Consider the following 15448-nt stretch of genomic DNA (forward strand, 5'->3'; position numbering starts at 1 on the left):
ACAGATGATGCAAATGGACTAGAGCTAGGCCTTATGAATCCCATGTCCAGGAGTTCTTTAATAGTTTTTTCAATTTCTTCCTTATAACCTCTTGGATGGCGGTATGGGGTTGTTATAACTGGTTTGGCACCCTGTTCTAACTCTATAACATGCTCAAAACCTCTATCTGGTGGTAATCCTGGAGGCAAGTCATTGAAAACTATACTATGCTTATCAAGAATATTTTGAATTTCAAAATGGAAATTACCTTGATTCTTGGGAGAGCTTGTTGGTTGGATTATGACTCCTGCTGCCCATGTTACTTGTCCTCTTCGAAAAGTCCTCTCCATCCTCTTTGCAGAGACCGCCTTAGGTGCTCCATTCGATAACCCTCTCAATATGACTTCTTTCCCATTGGAATGAAATTTAAACTTCATAGTTTGATGGTTCATGTAATAGCCTCCAATAGAGTGCAACCATTGAACACCCAATACAATATCTGTCTCCCCAATACCAACCACATAGAAGTCATCACATAACTCATAATCTCCTAAGGTCATCTTGAGTTGTTTCACCACCCGTGTGCAAGGCATAGTGAATCCATCAGCTACAGTAACATTGAATCCCTCAAAATCTTCTGCTTTAAGCCCTCTTTTCATGACAAATCCCTCATCAATAAAATTGTGAGTTGCCCTACTATCAAGAAGAACAGTCAACCTTTGCCCTGCTATTACCCCTCGAATTCGGAAGGGATGGTATCTTGGGACTCCTGATAATGCTGCTAAAGTGCCATCCTTGCTGATTTCTTTTACTTTCTCTTCTTCTACCTCCTCCTTAGTATCATGAAATTCCTCATGCTCATCTGAATCAGATTCTGAAGCAACTTCAATATAGTGCACTTGACCTTTCCCCAAACATCTGTGTCCTGGAACCCATGGTTCTCTACAAGTAAAACAAAGCTTTTTCCTTCGTAATTCACTCCTAGTCTCTTCATCTGCCTTCTTTTTTGCCACATTTGTCACATCTTTTGGTGGTAGTGTTGGGAAAGTCTTTTTCTAAAAATTTCCCTTATGTTGCCAAAGATTTGGGGGTTTTTGATTAGTGATTGATTTCATAGGCACGCAAGTTTCAAGTTGCAAGCTTCTTTTGATAGCTTCCTGTAAGGTTGAGGGTGAGAAAGCCTTAACCAAACCCTTAACAGAATCTTCTAAACCATCAAGGAAAAGATAAATGATCCTCTTTTCACTCATATCAGGTACCATAACAGCCACTTTTTGAAATTCTTCTATATACTCATTAACTGATTTGGTTTGCTTCAACTTTGACAATTCTTTAAAGTACTCTTCATCATCCTTGAGGTCAAATCTATCTATCACCCTTTGACTGAAATCTTCAAATGTAGTTACCTGATCATGACCTTGAGTAGTCATTCCATGATACCACCAATCATAGGCTGCATCTTCCAAGTGTAGACTTGCAAATTGAATAGCATCACTCTCTTTCATGGGGTTAAGTGTGAAGAAAGTTTATAATTTTTGTAGCCATGCTCTAGCTGAAATTTTATTTGTTCCATCAAAATTAGGTGCTGTAAACTTGCTTATTTTATTTTTGAGCTCTCTTCCACTTGTGTCATGCTCCCTCCTATTCTCTTTCTTGGGCATCAAAGCGTTCATCATATCCACATATTCTCTAAAAGGAACTGAACTACGAAAGTCATCATCTAAGCCATTGTAAGTAGCTCTTAATGTAATCAAATTGCCTGTAACCTCTTCCACTGGATTAATGGCTGGATTTGGTACTGGTGGCTCATCTGCAGGCAAGAAAATGGATTTGATTGATTTAGATGGTGTGGATCTCCCATTTCTCGGCTCCTCTGAAGTGCTCCCTTTCTCATTAATAGATGCAATTCCTTGTAATTTTTCTGTCAATATCTGCAAAGCCTCTCTAGTTTCCGCCAAACCATCCACTGTTTGCTTCTGAGTATTTTGGATGTCTTGGAAGAATTTCTTTGCCATCTCATCTGGATCAGCCATACTTTTTTCTTCCTTGGATTTTGTACTTTTGCTTTCAACTAGGGGTTTAATCAAAATTTCTTTATTCTTTTCTCGCTGCAAATATCTTTTTTCTCTTTCACTTAGTTGCATGCAATCATAAAATATGACATGCAAGATCTGGGTAGTTATCAAAACTTGACATGCAAGATCTGGGTAGTTGTTAAAATTGACATGCAACTTCTACAAACCCTCAGGCTGGCAAGATCACGGCTCTGATACCACTGTAATGTCCCTTTACTGATTTTTTATGATATTTCCGGCCTCAAATCAGAACTTTAAAATCAAACAACCAATATTACAAAGATCTGCCAATTTTCCAATAAAACCCAAATCGGGTATGTCCAAATTAGTGCCAAAAACTTCACAACTTCACAAATTATTAATAAATCTGAAAATGGACATTTTTACAGAGATTTCAGCAGCATAACAGCCTACAAAATGACATTTCCAGATTTGTATAGCCCTTACACAACAGATCACAAATGTAGGGCAAAACTATGCTCAATCGGGCTCCCGAAATTAACACAAAAATGCCCAGAAACACCACAAAACACTCATAAATTATCTCAGAAGTTTAATCACTACCCAATACATATATTCAGCTCTATTTTAACATCATAAAGTCTGAAATACAATAGCAAACCAAACTGATATGAAACACTCAACTGAAAACCCAAATTCAAACCAAAAAACAACCCCGGAAACACCCAAATCGGCACTATTCAGCACAAGGGCAAACTCTGTATGAGCATGCACATGGAATGGCTTCAAACTCCCATCCTTAGCCTTCCTGGAAACCTGCAAACTCCCATTCTTGGGTCTCCTTCTCCACAGGTTTGGCAGCCTCTGAAGAACAACAAGAAAATTATCAAGAATCAAGATGTAGAATGAGCCCAAAATGCCTCCAAACCCCTTTTAAAGAGGGCATAACCCTAACTCACGTCCAAGAGGGGTTAATAAAATATAATTTAATAATAATTTTTATTTATTAGTCCATTGGTTTCCAAAGATTAACCCTTTTTTCTGAAATTTCACCTTTTTGGAGCCTGCCTGCCTTAACAAAGTTTATTTATTTTTAATTATTTGAATAGGGGACATGACATCTACCATATGAAATCCTAAAATCCTATCTCATGCCCAATTACAACTTTTTTCCACATATGAGTCCAACATTATAACTTTGTATGCTTCCATGAGCCATAATTGGTGCAAGGATTGCCCAATTGACTTCAAGAGATGCTCCATGACCTCTATAATGCCTTGGATCTTCAATGTTCCCTTGATGAGCATGGGATGCTCTTGCATCACTTATCTTCATAAATAAATTTAAAACTAATTTCTATGATATTAACAACTACTATTTTGTATCTAATAGGAGACTCCTAGTGCACATGAGGTCCGATGGGATAGTTATGTAGATTTGATGATGTGGCCACTCACTCCTAAGGAAGAGCCTACAATAGTAGGTTGTAGTTTGAATTCATGATTAAATATGTTATAAATTTAGCATGCTATGAATCATAATGTTATAGTTTAAATTGTAGATTCATCTGACAAAGGTATTTGAACATATACAGCCCGCAATCAAAGAGGTACCAGCATTGCAGAGGGCATACGAGAGGACTCCTGATCGGCGCAGGAGGTCAACGAGAGAGGTATTTATTATAAAATTTTAATAGTATTAATCTCCATTACAAAAAAGATCATTATGCATTTGAGTAATTCAATGTTAGATACCTAGAATCATATAAATTTAGTAGTCCAACTTTGGGTTTTCCTTTTTTGTTTATGTAGGAGGCATCCGATCCACCTAGTGCAGCGAAGAGGCTACATTTTGATCATCCACCAGCAACCTAGGATAGTATAGTTTTCTTAGGATGCATCATGAGACATTTTGAGATGGCATATGCCACATTGTATACAGAAACATTGATATTATACACATTCTGATGGCATGATCAGCCACATTTTGTATATGGATCTATGTATTTTGATATATATTTGAGTACTTTTTCTATGGATACATGATCTTTGATATATATTTGTGTAAAATTTTGTCTATGGATACATGTATTTTGATATATATTTTTGTCATCTATGTGCACAATGATATACATATTAATTTAGTATCTAGTATTGTTTAATTTATCGTGGATCATGTGTCATGCCCTAAATTTTACTAGTAAAAACACAATTTTTTTTTTTTTTTTTTGTAGCTTATGAAGTCGCATAAGAAATTTCATATTGTAAAATAGGGTTATCATTGAATAGGAGTTCAAGACTCATGTGGATAGTGTCATCCGATTGTAACATTTTAGTCACAGGTGGTTTTCAAATAGATTGGATGATTGTCTAGTTCAAGTTAGCATCATGAGTCAAAAGAGAAAGTTCAAGATACAACGCTCATAAATTAGTGAGGTAATTCATATCCTAACAAGCCTCTAATACTAATATTCTATTAGGGTCTGTTGGTTGTATCATATGGACTAGGTCATGATTCTAGCATGTAAGGGAAGGGGATCAGAATTACTTATTATCCTCATTACCAATGTACACACATTCATTAATCATTACAATATATATTAATGTGACAATTACTATATGGTGTGGAAGTGTAGTATATCTTAATCGATTAAACACACGTATCTAGAGAATTTAGATTTAGTACTCATCACATGAGCAGCCTTAGTCAAATAAGAAAATGTGCACTTATCTACCACACTATATCGGATCTAACCATTGGAAATTAGAAAAGATATGCCCCAAAGGTAGCTTCAAAGTCTACATGATGGAGAAGGGGCCACTTGCATTGATAGTATCTATCATTCAACACATTAGTTACACAACTTATGGAATAAACAATTTGTTTTATGTGCCAAACGTGTATCATGTGCTTGCATCCATATCTTACTGGTTACAGGTCCTCTCGAAGATTGGACCAATACTGAGTCATTTTCTCCCTCTTTAACCTATTTAGTCATCCTTATGAATTCTATCAACATTGCTTCCTCACCAAACTAGCACTCACTACAGTTTCCTAAACACAAAAATTACTATTTCAATACATAAATTAAACTCACTCTAACAAAAGACAATTACTAACTATCTAGCTCATCAACTACTAACTAATCTAGCTACATTGCCATGCTTTTACATTTACTATTTTAATTACTATAATTACTATACTATTACATTTACTTTTTACATTATTACATCTAATTATTCACCATAAGCTCACTTTCTCACTATCAATATTATTATTATCAAAGCATGTGAAGATTCAAAGTAGTTTCATAGTAGGAATTAGTAAGCACATCAAATGAGGAACTCTTAGTAAGTCTAAGGGGCAATTCAAAGTACTTATCTCAATAATAATTCATGATCTATATTTAAACACATCCTACTACACCATCGTATTGAGTGTGTCAATTTAAATTTGTTAGATGAATTGTTTATGCAAGGATTAGGTGCAAGCATATAAATAAGGTTTGTATATAACATACCTTGTCGTTCTGGCATATATGTGTTCATCATTTCATGCAACTAACATAGTAAAATGTGGTGTACATGAATCATATTATCATTAATTATACAAAGAGTACATGAGCTGATGAGCTACCTCTAATGACATGCCTATTGACCCTTATTACATACTAGCTAACTAATGATTTATTCCTACACTACATTTTCAAATTGGTATATATATTCTATCGACTTTGATATTCTACCAATATCTTCAATCGAATCCACAACATTCATTATCTAACTAACATTCCCTCAAGCCAAATATAAAATTCACTTGACATTAAATCCAACATCTACACAGGTTTGTCATGCATTCAGTTTTACATAGTAACTCGTATCTATCAATGTGCTTTATTGACTAGATAAAACTAGATTTGAGTTATTATTTTAATCCACCATCCATCCTTATCCTTGATTCTCCAATCCCATCATCCCGAAAACTTACTTCATATTAACCCTATTATATGTACATCCAACTATCCTAATTTACAGTCTTAACACTAATTTAATTAAACCCTCCATACTTAACATCATGTTCAATTATATATGCATTCTCGTAAACTTATTTATTTCATTTAATTTATTTTCCTATATTGAGCTTTTCCATTACCATATGGTTTAATTGTTACATGTTTCTAAATGAGCCCCTTGATATAAACATTACCCTTAAACTAAGGTCAAATACACTAAGTGTCATTATCCTCTATTCAAGACTTGAAATGATTAAATAATTATCTGATAAAAATAAAAACAAATCTAAAGGGTGAATCTCCTATCTATCTTAAATCCTCATCATTCCCTAACTCTTACAAAGGCCACATTTCTTCCTACACGTGGTCCCCACAAGGTCCCATGTGGGTCATGTGCAGAATTTTGACTAATCCAAGCCTTAGGACATCTTCTTCCCATCCCTCCAATCAACAATCCTAATATGAACAAGTCATATTAAATGTCAACTTGACATCCTCCTAAGTACAAATCCCTTGGGATTGCTATCCCACTCCCCCTTATTTCAAGTTGACTACCTATGCTTGGGAACACGTGACCACTACTGCAAGGAGGGGATGACTAGTGCATAAGACAAGGATGTGACATAAACCTTTTCTCCTATGTACCCAAGTATATTAATGGGGATGAAACCCCTTTTCAAGGACACAAGCTCAAGGATAAAAGTTTTGACATGACATGTCAGAATGAATGTCAAATTTAACAATACGCCTTGGGAGTGGAGAAAACTTTTTGCATTATGATGGCTTAGGAAATGTTTGGGGCTACTATAGAAGGGCGGTCAAGATCAATCTTGGCTTTTATTTTATTTTTGAGTTAAATATTTAAATTTGTCATATTCTCTAACATGCACACTAATATGCCTTTATTTATTTAATTTCTAATTTATTATTTGAGTGTTGGATGTGACTTAGAGGTCACAAGATTGTAATGTGTACCATTTTGTCACTTAGGAAATAAATTAGTCTAGGACACTCATTACTCTCTATATGCTATTATTATTTTTATTTTTAGCGGATAGTAGTCTAGAATGTGGGAATATTCTTTAATATTTTATTGCTCTGTATTAAGGAAGGGATTTATTTGCCTTTACCATACATTTTCTAGAGAGGAAAATGCATGCCTACAACAATGTATCTCATAGATTTTATTATGTCTTCTCTTACAAAAAACTTCATTTTGTTATATCATGAAATTAATTTGATGATTTCCTTGCTTAGAATTGCATTAAATGATAATTAAAATTAATTTTATCCATGCATGTGATATGAACATAAAATTTTCCTTCCAAATTATTGACTGCACAACAAGATTGTAAGCAATCTACTAAGTTTTAAATTTATACAATCAATTGTATCACATAACATCTATGGATTGTTATTATCCACTAGTCATTTACAATACCACAAGGAGAAAACTTTCTTTCACATTTTCAAATGATAACAATGATGTCACAATTTCCCCCCAAGGCTATTTCACAATGGCTTCACAGATGGAACCATAAACATAGGGTGAAGGTGTGTTCTAAAATGGAGACTTGCCATACCAAACCATATCTACAATAAACAATTTTCATGCCCTCTCGGGGCTATCATAATTCAGCAAATTTCATGCCCTCTCGGGGCTATCATAAATCAACAATTTAATGCCCTCTCGGGGCCTCCACATTTCCTCCTCCAAACCCACTACCATCAGCTGTAACTCCTCAAACTTCCTTTCTACACCATACTTTCCTTATCACCCCCAGCAAGATATGAAATGTTATGGCATACAATGGAGCCCGTACTCCAAGGTTCTCAATACATTTTTCAAACCCAACTTAAGCCCTTCACCCTGCACTTCTCTTCCCTTCCCACAAGGGTGAGTGTAAGTCCCGCGCCCATAACAATACTCAAGCACAAAACAAGAAAACAAAACCAAGTAGAAATAAAATAAGAAATTTTCAAGAGCACATCACATTTTCACAACACAATATCAACACCCATAATACAACAAGGAAATAGATGAAATCCAAACCTCATACTCACAATACTCCACACAATACAACAAGATGGACAATGGTGTCACACTAATCTACATGGAATGAACACCATTCAAGCACTCACATGAATGCTACTCCACAATGCAATGAAATGCATACTCCATTGATAAACTCCACACTTGCATATTTGCTTAACCATGCTAAAAGAAAGAAATGGAAAAGAAGCAAGTTTGAGATACCAACCTTGGTCCAAGCTAGGATAAGGATAGTTGTAGTAGAGCTCCCCTAATCTCCCTCCAAAACCTAACTGTCTCTAAAATTAGAGAGTGGGCAAATACCCCAATAGTTTGGCCAAGACCCTCTAATAAAGCTTTCCCACTAACTTATTTTAGCAAAAACACTAAGCCACTACTTCTTACAAACTTGTCTCCTCTAACGGTTCATTGATAGCCCTCATGAGCTCTGAGTTATGACCCTCGAAGGATTGACCTCAAAATGCACTTAGAGCACCTTGGAGACTCCTCAGTACGGGGTGGCTGCAAATGATGGATGGTCTTCGTGGCTAGAACAAGGGTGTGACTAGGGTTCACCCACCCATCTAGAGCTAATGGTACTGACGATTCGATGCCAAGATCAGCGGTTTCAAAGTTACACTGTGGTGCACCAATGAACTGAGGCACACTACGAGTTTTGGCATCGAGCGAGATCACTGTGCTGAATCTAAACAGAATGTGATCTCTCAAAAATGAGATAGGTTATTTTAGGCCTCAATATCACCATCCTGTAGCATTTGACAGTTCATCGATAGCCCTCACAAGGTCTAAGTTATGACCCTCAAAAGATTGACCTCAAAATGTACTTAGAGCACCTTGGAGACTCCTCGGTACAGGGTAGCTGCAAATGATGGATGGTCTCTGTGGCTGGAACAAGGGTGTGACTAGGGTTCACTTGCCCATATGGAGCTAATGGCACTGATGATTCGATGCCAAGATCAACGGTTTCAAAGTTACGCTGTGGTGCACCTATGAACTGAGGTACACTGCAATTTTTGGCATTGAGCGAGATCGCTGTGCCGAATCAAAATGGAATGTGATCTCTCAAAAATGATATAGGTTATTTTAGGCCTCAACATCAGCATCCTATAGGATTTGATAGTTTATCAATATCCCTCACGAGCTCCAAGTTATGACCCTCAGAAGATCGACCTCAAAACGCACTTAGAGAACCTTGGGGACTCCTCGGTACGGGGTGACCACAGATGATAGAGGGTATCTATGTTTGAAACGAGGGTGTCACTACGATTCACCCACCCACTCGAAGCTAATGGCACTAACTTGTAGTCGTTAGGAGTTAGATTTTGAAAAGTTGTCAAGAAAGGTTGACCCCTTTGACTTGTATCATGAAAGGTTGCTTTGTGCCTTGCTTGATTGTTTGAAGACTACTCCATGTGTCACTATCTTTCTTGGAAAAAAAATTGCTTTTGAACATCAAGCTTGCAATATTATTAATTATTGTCAAACTTTTTCAACCAAGTCAAAACATCAAGTGCAAATATTTGTTTGTATTTTTTGGTAAGGGGAGTTTCATAAATTGACTTTGATTTTCTATGTCTCTAGTGCTTGAACATGCTTAAAATGGCTCTTTGGTCTTAGAGCTATTGGTATTTTCTAACTTCATGGTCGATGATATGCATACTAAGAATTTCTTTCACTAAATGGTTTCCTTGATCTATTGACTACACTTAAATTTGTTCACTTGTCATCTCTCTTTCTTTATCTACATTGCTATTTGGGATTTTTTCGTAGCTCTTGACTTGAGTCACTAGTGTTGTAACGTGCTTGGGCAATTTGTTTGATAAGTCACTCATTCATTTCTACCTCTCTTTGACATGTGAACACTCTACCTCTCTAGTTTGGACATCAAGTTATCTTGTGTCACCTTATTAGCTTCCTCTAGTCTCCTTCATGCTTTATTATCTATCTACCACTATGGTATTCAAAGCTTGTGCTACCAAACCTCAACCAAATCTAGATGATCATGATATCCTCCATGCCACTAAAGAGTTTCAAGATCTATATGTTCAATACAAAGAGCTAGAAGAGACAAATAATCTTTCTTACCTTCATCTCTCTAAGCACATGATAGAAATCAATTCTAAACTTGAGAAAAGGTTAGAGGAGAATATTGCGTTCTTAAATTAATCTCCCTTAAGACCTTTACATAAACACGGGTCATCTTCTTCAAGGTCTACGTATTCTAGGCCAAGACATTAAAAATCTTCATCTTCTAGATCTAAAGACCTCTTTAGAGAACAAGCAAGTGATACCTCCTTTGAGCCTATGCCAAACTTTCATTATGGAGCTATCTTTGACCAAGATAGTGATGAAGACATGGATAACATCTTGCAAACACTTCTTGATAATGAATCCATCACATTACTAGACAACTCTAGACCTTATGAACCCAAAATCAAACCTCCATGGTGGAGAAATTATCATTATTGCCACTTCCATGGAAGAAAATTTCATAAAACTAAAGATTCCATAGTGTTGAAACATAAAATCCAAGATCTTATTTATGATGGGATTGTTGATACCTCTAATGACTCATGTGTCACAAGATCATGCTGATGAACCTATGTCAAGTGATGATTTCCTTGACACCTTCACTTCTTATAACACTAATGAACCTCCTAAAGTGTCAAAGCTTTTGAAAATGCCTCCACCAAACAAAGAACCTAATTCTTTCCATATAGACCATGTGTACCCTCAAGGGCTACAACTAAAAGAAAATCAAGCTAACCTTCACTTGTCTGCAAACCTTTTCCATGCTACTAAGACTAAAGATCCTCAACATTCATGCAATACTATGATTACTATACCCACTTTAGCTAATCCTGCATTATTGCTTTAAGATTCTATCATGCACACCTCACATTTTCCCTTGTCCTTAGAAGGTGCTCCATATCAAGATGACTCTCAAAAAGAAAAATATATAAATAAAGATCAACATCAAACACCTTTTCATCTCATCCAAAATTTCACCTTTCTATATCCTGTGTGTTACCCACCTCCTACATATGATGAGGATATCATTTCCACTACCTCCATTGAGCTTACTGAAACTTATGGGAAAAGTGATCTTTCTATGCTATATAAAGAAAGATGTCAAGATCAAAGTGTCCCCTCATGTTCTACTTCTCCATATCCACTTCAAAACTATGCTCAAGATTCAAACACTCCTATCAAAAGTCTTTCTCCTATAAAAGGTACTCATGAGTCTATTGATGACTTTGGTCATGCCACTCACTCTAAAGATGTTGAAATCCCTAGTCACTATCCCTTTGCATTTCGTAATTCTATCCTTGGTCCTTATCCATCTAATCTAAAGTCTTCAAACCTTCTCCTAAACTTTCTACTTCTAGCTCTCCTAATGTACCTCAAGATCAACAAGACATTCATCCTATAAAATAACCATCCACTCAACCATCTAAACCAGTCATATAAGCCTTATTCATCCATAAGTCCCAAATCTTTTGGAAGCAATTTGAATGTTCAACACAAGAAATACAATAATACATTAAAAAATAGAGATCATTATGTCTCATCTAATCAACATGTGAATGGACATAACAAAAATATATTGAAGATACCACAAAGGTTCACTATTCAAAAAGTGAAATCAAAGAAAATATGGGTTCCTAAACTCATTATTGAAGAAATGTGTTATAAAGTATCCAAAGGAAAATCTAAAGCTATATGGATTCCAAAGTCTCTCTTGAAAGACTTTAATATTGAACATAAATCTAAGTTGACATTCAATATTCCAAAGGCTTCCACTCCATTTTCTTCCAAACATCTTTCTCAAAAGCTTACAAATATTCCACTCAATCTTCTTCTAACATTGTCCTACCAGCTCATACATCTAAACCTTGATCCATTTCCTCCATGATTCCTCCATCATTTGGGAACCCTCCAAGGTGTGTGTAAATGTTGATCTTCCCCACTTTTTCACCTACCCTTATGCAATGTTTTCAAAGCTACACTTACCTACTATCCATACTCATACAATCCTTCCAAGGAATGAACTCTTATCCTACTATCATCTTACTTGCTTCACCCTATCAACATCATTGAGCATACTTATCTATTGTCTTGGCTTATCATAACTTATCTTTCCTTTAGGAACACTATCTAACTTGAAAATAGTTGACCTATTTCTAAAAAATAGAAATAAAATAGAAAAGAAGATAAAAAATGTGCCTTGGTGAAAACCATTATCTTATCCATGAGATTCCCTATTTTACTTTCTCATTCACTCATAGCCTTCATATCCAACTTCATATCATGTCATTATGCATATGATATCTTGCTTATTGGCTTTAATTGCTTATCCTACATACTATCTTCTTTCATGGATTTCATGGCTTATCCCAAATGTGCTTCATACAACTTTTCAATATGAAAGTATTTCAAAACATTATACAATATTATGACTCTTTATGCTTTCAAATCCTATGATTGGTTACAAAATGGAAGAAATCAAGTATTCTAATTGTTCATCCATACTTTCTAGATTTTTCTTATTTGATTAGTTTGATAAAAATAGTTTTAATAATCATAATGTCAGCTTTATGTCAAATAAGGAAAAAACCAAATTTGTAATAAGATATCCGCAAGCAATTATCTTTCATATAGTTATAAATGCTCTTAAAATTGTCCTTATAGCCTTGTATCACATGCAAATATGATTTGCAAGAACTTGTTCAATATCTTCCTCTTATAATTCCTTACAAAGAACCTACCAAAATAAAAAAAACCATATACAAAAAAAGTACACATTTTACATCATAATACATCATAAATTTTAGAAATTCTCCCCAATACCAACCCCCTCCAACTCTTCATGATGTACCTACATTCCAATATCATAAAAAATTTTAGTAACTTATTGTATTAAACAAGATAATCATCAATTCATTAAATCATTATGAAGAAAATAACATAAGAAGTATATATACCTAGTCAAGTATTCCAATAAGGTCCTCTCTCTGTTTTAAGGTCTCCAACAGGGCTTCATGATCAACATTAGCAATAGTAAAAAGTTCTTTTACTTTTGGTCTTCCTTGATGCTTCAATAACTTTACATTTGTTTCTATAATAAGATGCAAATATATGAGAATTACTTTGTTCTTCTGATAGTCTTCAAATGCAGGAATTCCATTCCTTCTAAGCATGTATGTCCGCAACCATGTTCCAGCAACAACCACTGAACAGTAGGATATGTGAATCCATCATCATCTATGATCAGTTGTGCAAGTTTTTGTTTGCCTCTTACACAACGTGCTAACCAATAATCGGATTTCTCATCATTCCCCTGTGGTGCAACCAATGCAAAGACATGTCCAGGCTGAAGTAGATCTGATAGATGGTTATGTTCAAGTGAACTTTCCATGTCATCATTTTTGATAGAGGTTATGATAGAAAATGGAGTAAGATAATGTGGAGCCCATGTGTCCACCCACTCACTTGACTCACAGTGATCCCAATCACACTGAAAACAAGTATGACAAAAACAAGCTAGTTGTCGTGTCAAAATGGTCCATGTACTAGAATCAGAGCTCCGAAATGAATGCATTTTTTGATGAGTCTCTCACTGTAGAACAATTTGATCTATCACCTATGGACCCTTCCTCAACCAACCAAAAAAGCCTACGTACCACTGAATCAAGAGTCCCCCCTGTGATAATGCTAAACTACACCAATCAACAATGCCATGAGCATCAAAAAGCTCTGTTGTTGAAATCTTCAGTTGCTCCTTAACTAGAGCTCTCTTCACACATGCCCCTGCTCCATGATGTTCCCCTTTTTCATGGCCAAACTCAAAAAAACTCCAAATATGAGGCACCCCTCTCTCTACGTGCATCCTACACAACCAATAAAACATGCGAGCATTCTTGAATTGACCTGTACAGTTATCTGACCAAATGATATGTCTATCCATAGAAATTGCATGCTCATATAAGAAATCAAAAAAATTCTCAAAATAATGATGCACAAACTCGTGAGAGTGAGATCTATCATCACTCATAAAAAAATGATAATCTCTAATAATCTTTCTATTATCTTCCGCACTATCAGGGGCATGTCTATATGTTATGTGAACAAAAATTGCAATATGAATGGAGTTGTAATACTGAGATTGTGTCTCATTTTGAGGTTGCAATGTGTAGTTCTCAGCAAAATCAACAATTGATATAATAGTGTCAATGGGAAAAGTCTCCTTACACTTTCTAAATTGTTGATCCAACCACTGAGAGCTGTGACTATGTTTTGCATACTTGTAAAAAAGATTTGCCTTGAAATCTGAAATAAAATTAGCCACATTGATATCTTTTCCAACCAATTCACATCTAGAGCTCTCACTCCCACTCTTCAATGTGTATTTCACCATTTTATATACCCTTTTTTTTAGTATTGTCTTTCCAAGATCTTGTTCACACCCCTCATGAAAACATATGTCAAACTTGGATAAGCCACCACATTCTGAACACTTCTCATTTAAGCAACCATTTCTATAAAAGGAACAACCATCAACTCTACAACATAAGAGTTGATCTAGCAAGTCTCTTGATGATTTTGGAAGCCCACTAGCCCCGCAATCTTCCAACATTTCTTTACTATGCAAAGTAGAACAGATGGAGCGTAATAGTTTATGGTGCATAGAAAACTCAACATGATATTTACAACAACATGTATTTCTAATTTTGAGTGGCACACAATAAAACGGTTTCAAAGATTCAAAAGCCCTTTGTGATATATGAAGACTTGGATGACTCTCTCTAAATTGTTTGAACAACATAGTTTGACTTACCTCTAAATGGTGTTTAGGATGTGGCGTGCGGTCTCTAATGCCAATTCTCAACTTTAAGACATCTTTAGCATTGGGTGATACTCGTGAGTTAGAGTGCCAAAATTGTGTAATTTCTTCCTTCACATCGTCAGATAGCTTCTTATCAAAACGTGGAAGTCTCCCACCAAATGCCCATGTTTCATTTTGAAGAAGATCATCAATTTTCTCTCGTCGACTAAGTGCTCTTCTCAAAGTAGTACGATTTAGATTCAAATCAATACGAGTTTGTCTCATATATCTACCCTTTCTCAAATGATGACTTACCAAAGAGGTTGTAATAACCCTTCGAGCAACTCTATTATCCTTCTCTCTACTATTTTTTCCAATGCTATTAAGAGTACTAAAAAGATTCTTCACGATAATGGAATTTCTTTCCAACTTTTTATTGACATGAATCTTCAATTTGGAAAGCATAAGTCTCATCTTTTGCATCTTTAATAAGTGCACGAAAAGCTGACATTGCTCTACCACTGTCTTGTTGCTGAAAAAA

This window comes from Cupressus sempervirens, chromosome 7 (assembly GCF_028749045.1).
Source record: "Cupressus sempervirens isolate cs-2001-9-10 chromosome 7, ASM2874904v1, whole genome shotgun sequence".
Taxonomy (NCBI): Eukaryota; Viridiplantae; Streptophyta; class Pinopsida; order Cupressales; family Cupressaceae; genus Cupressus; species Cupressus sempervirens.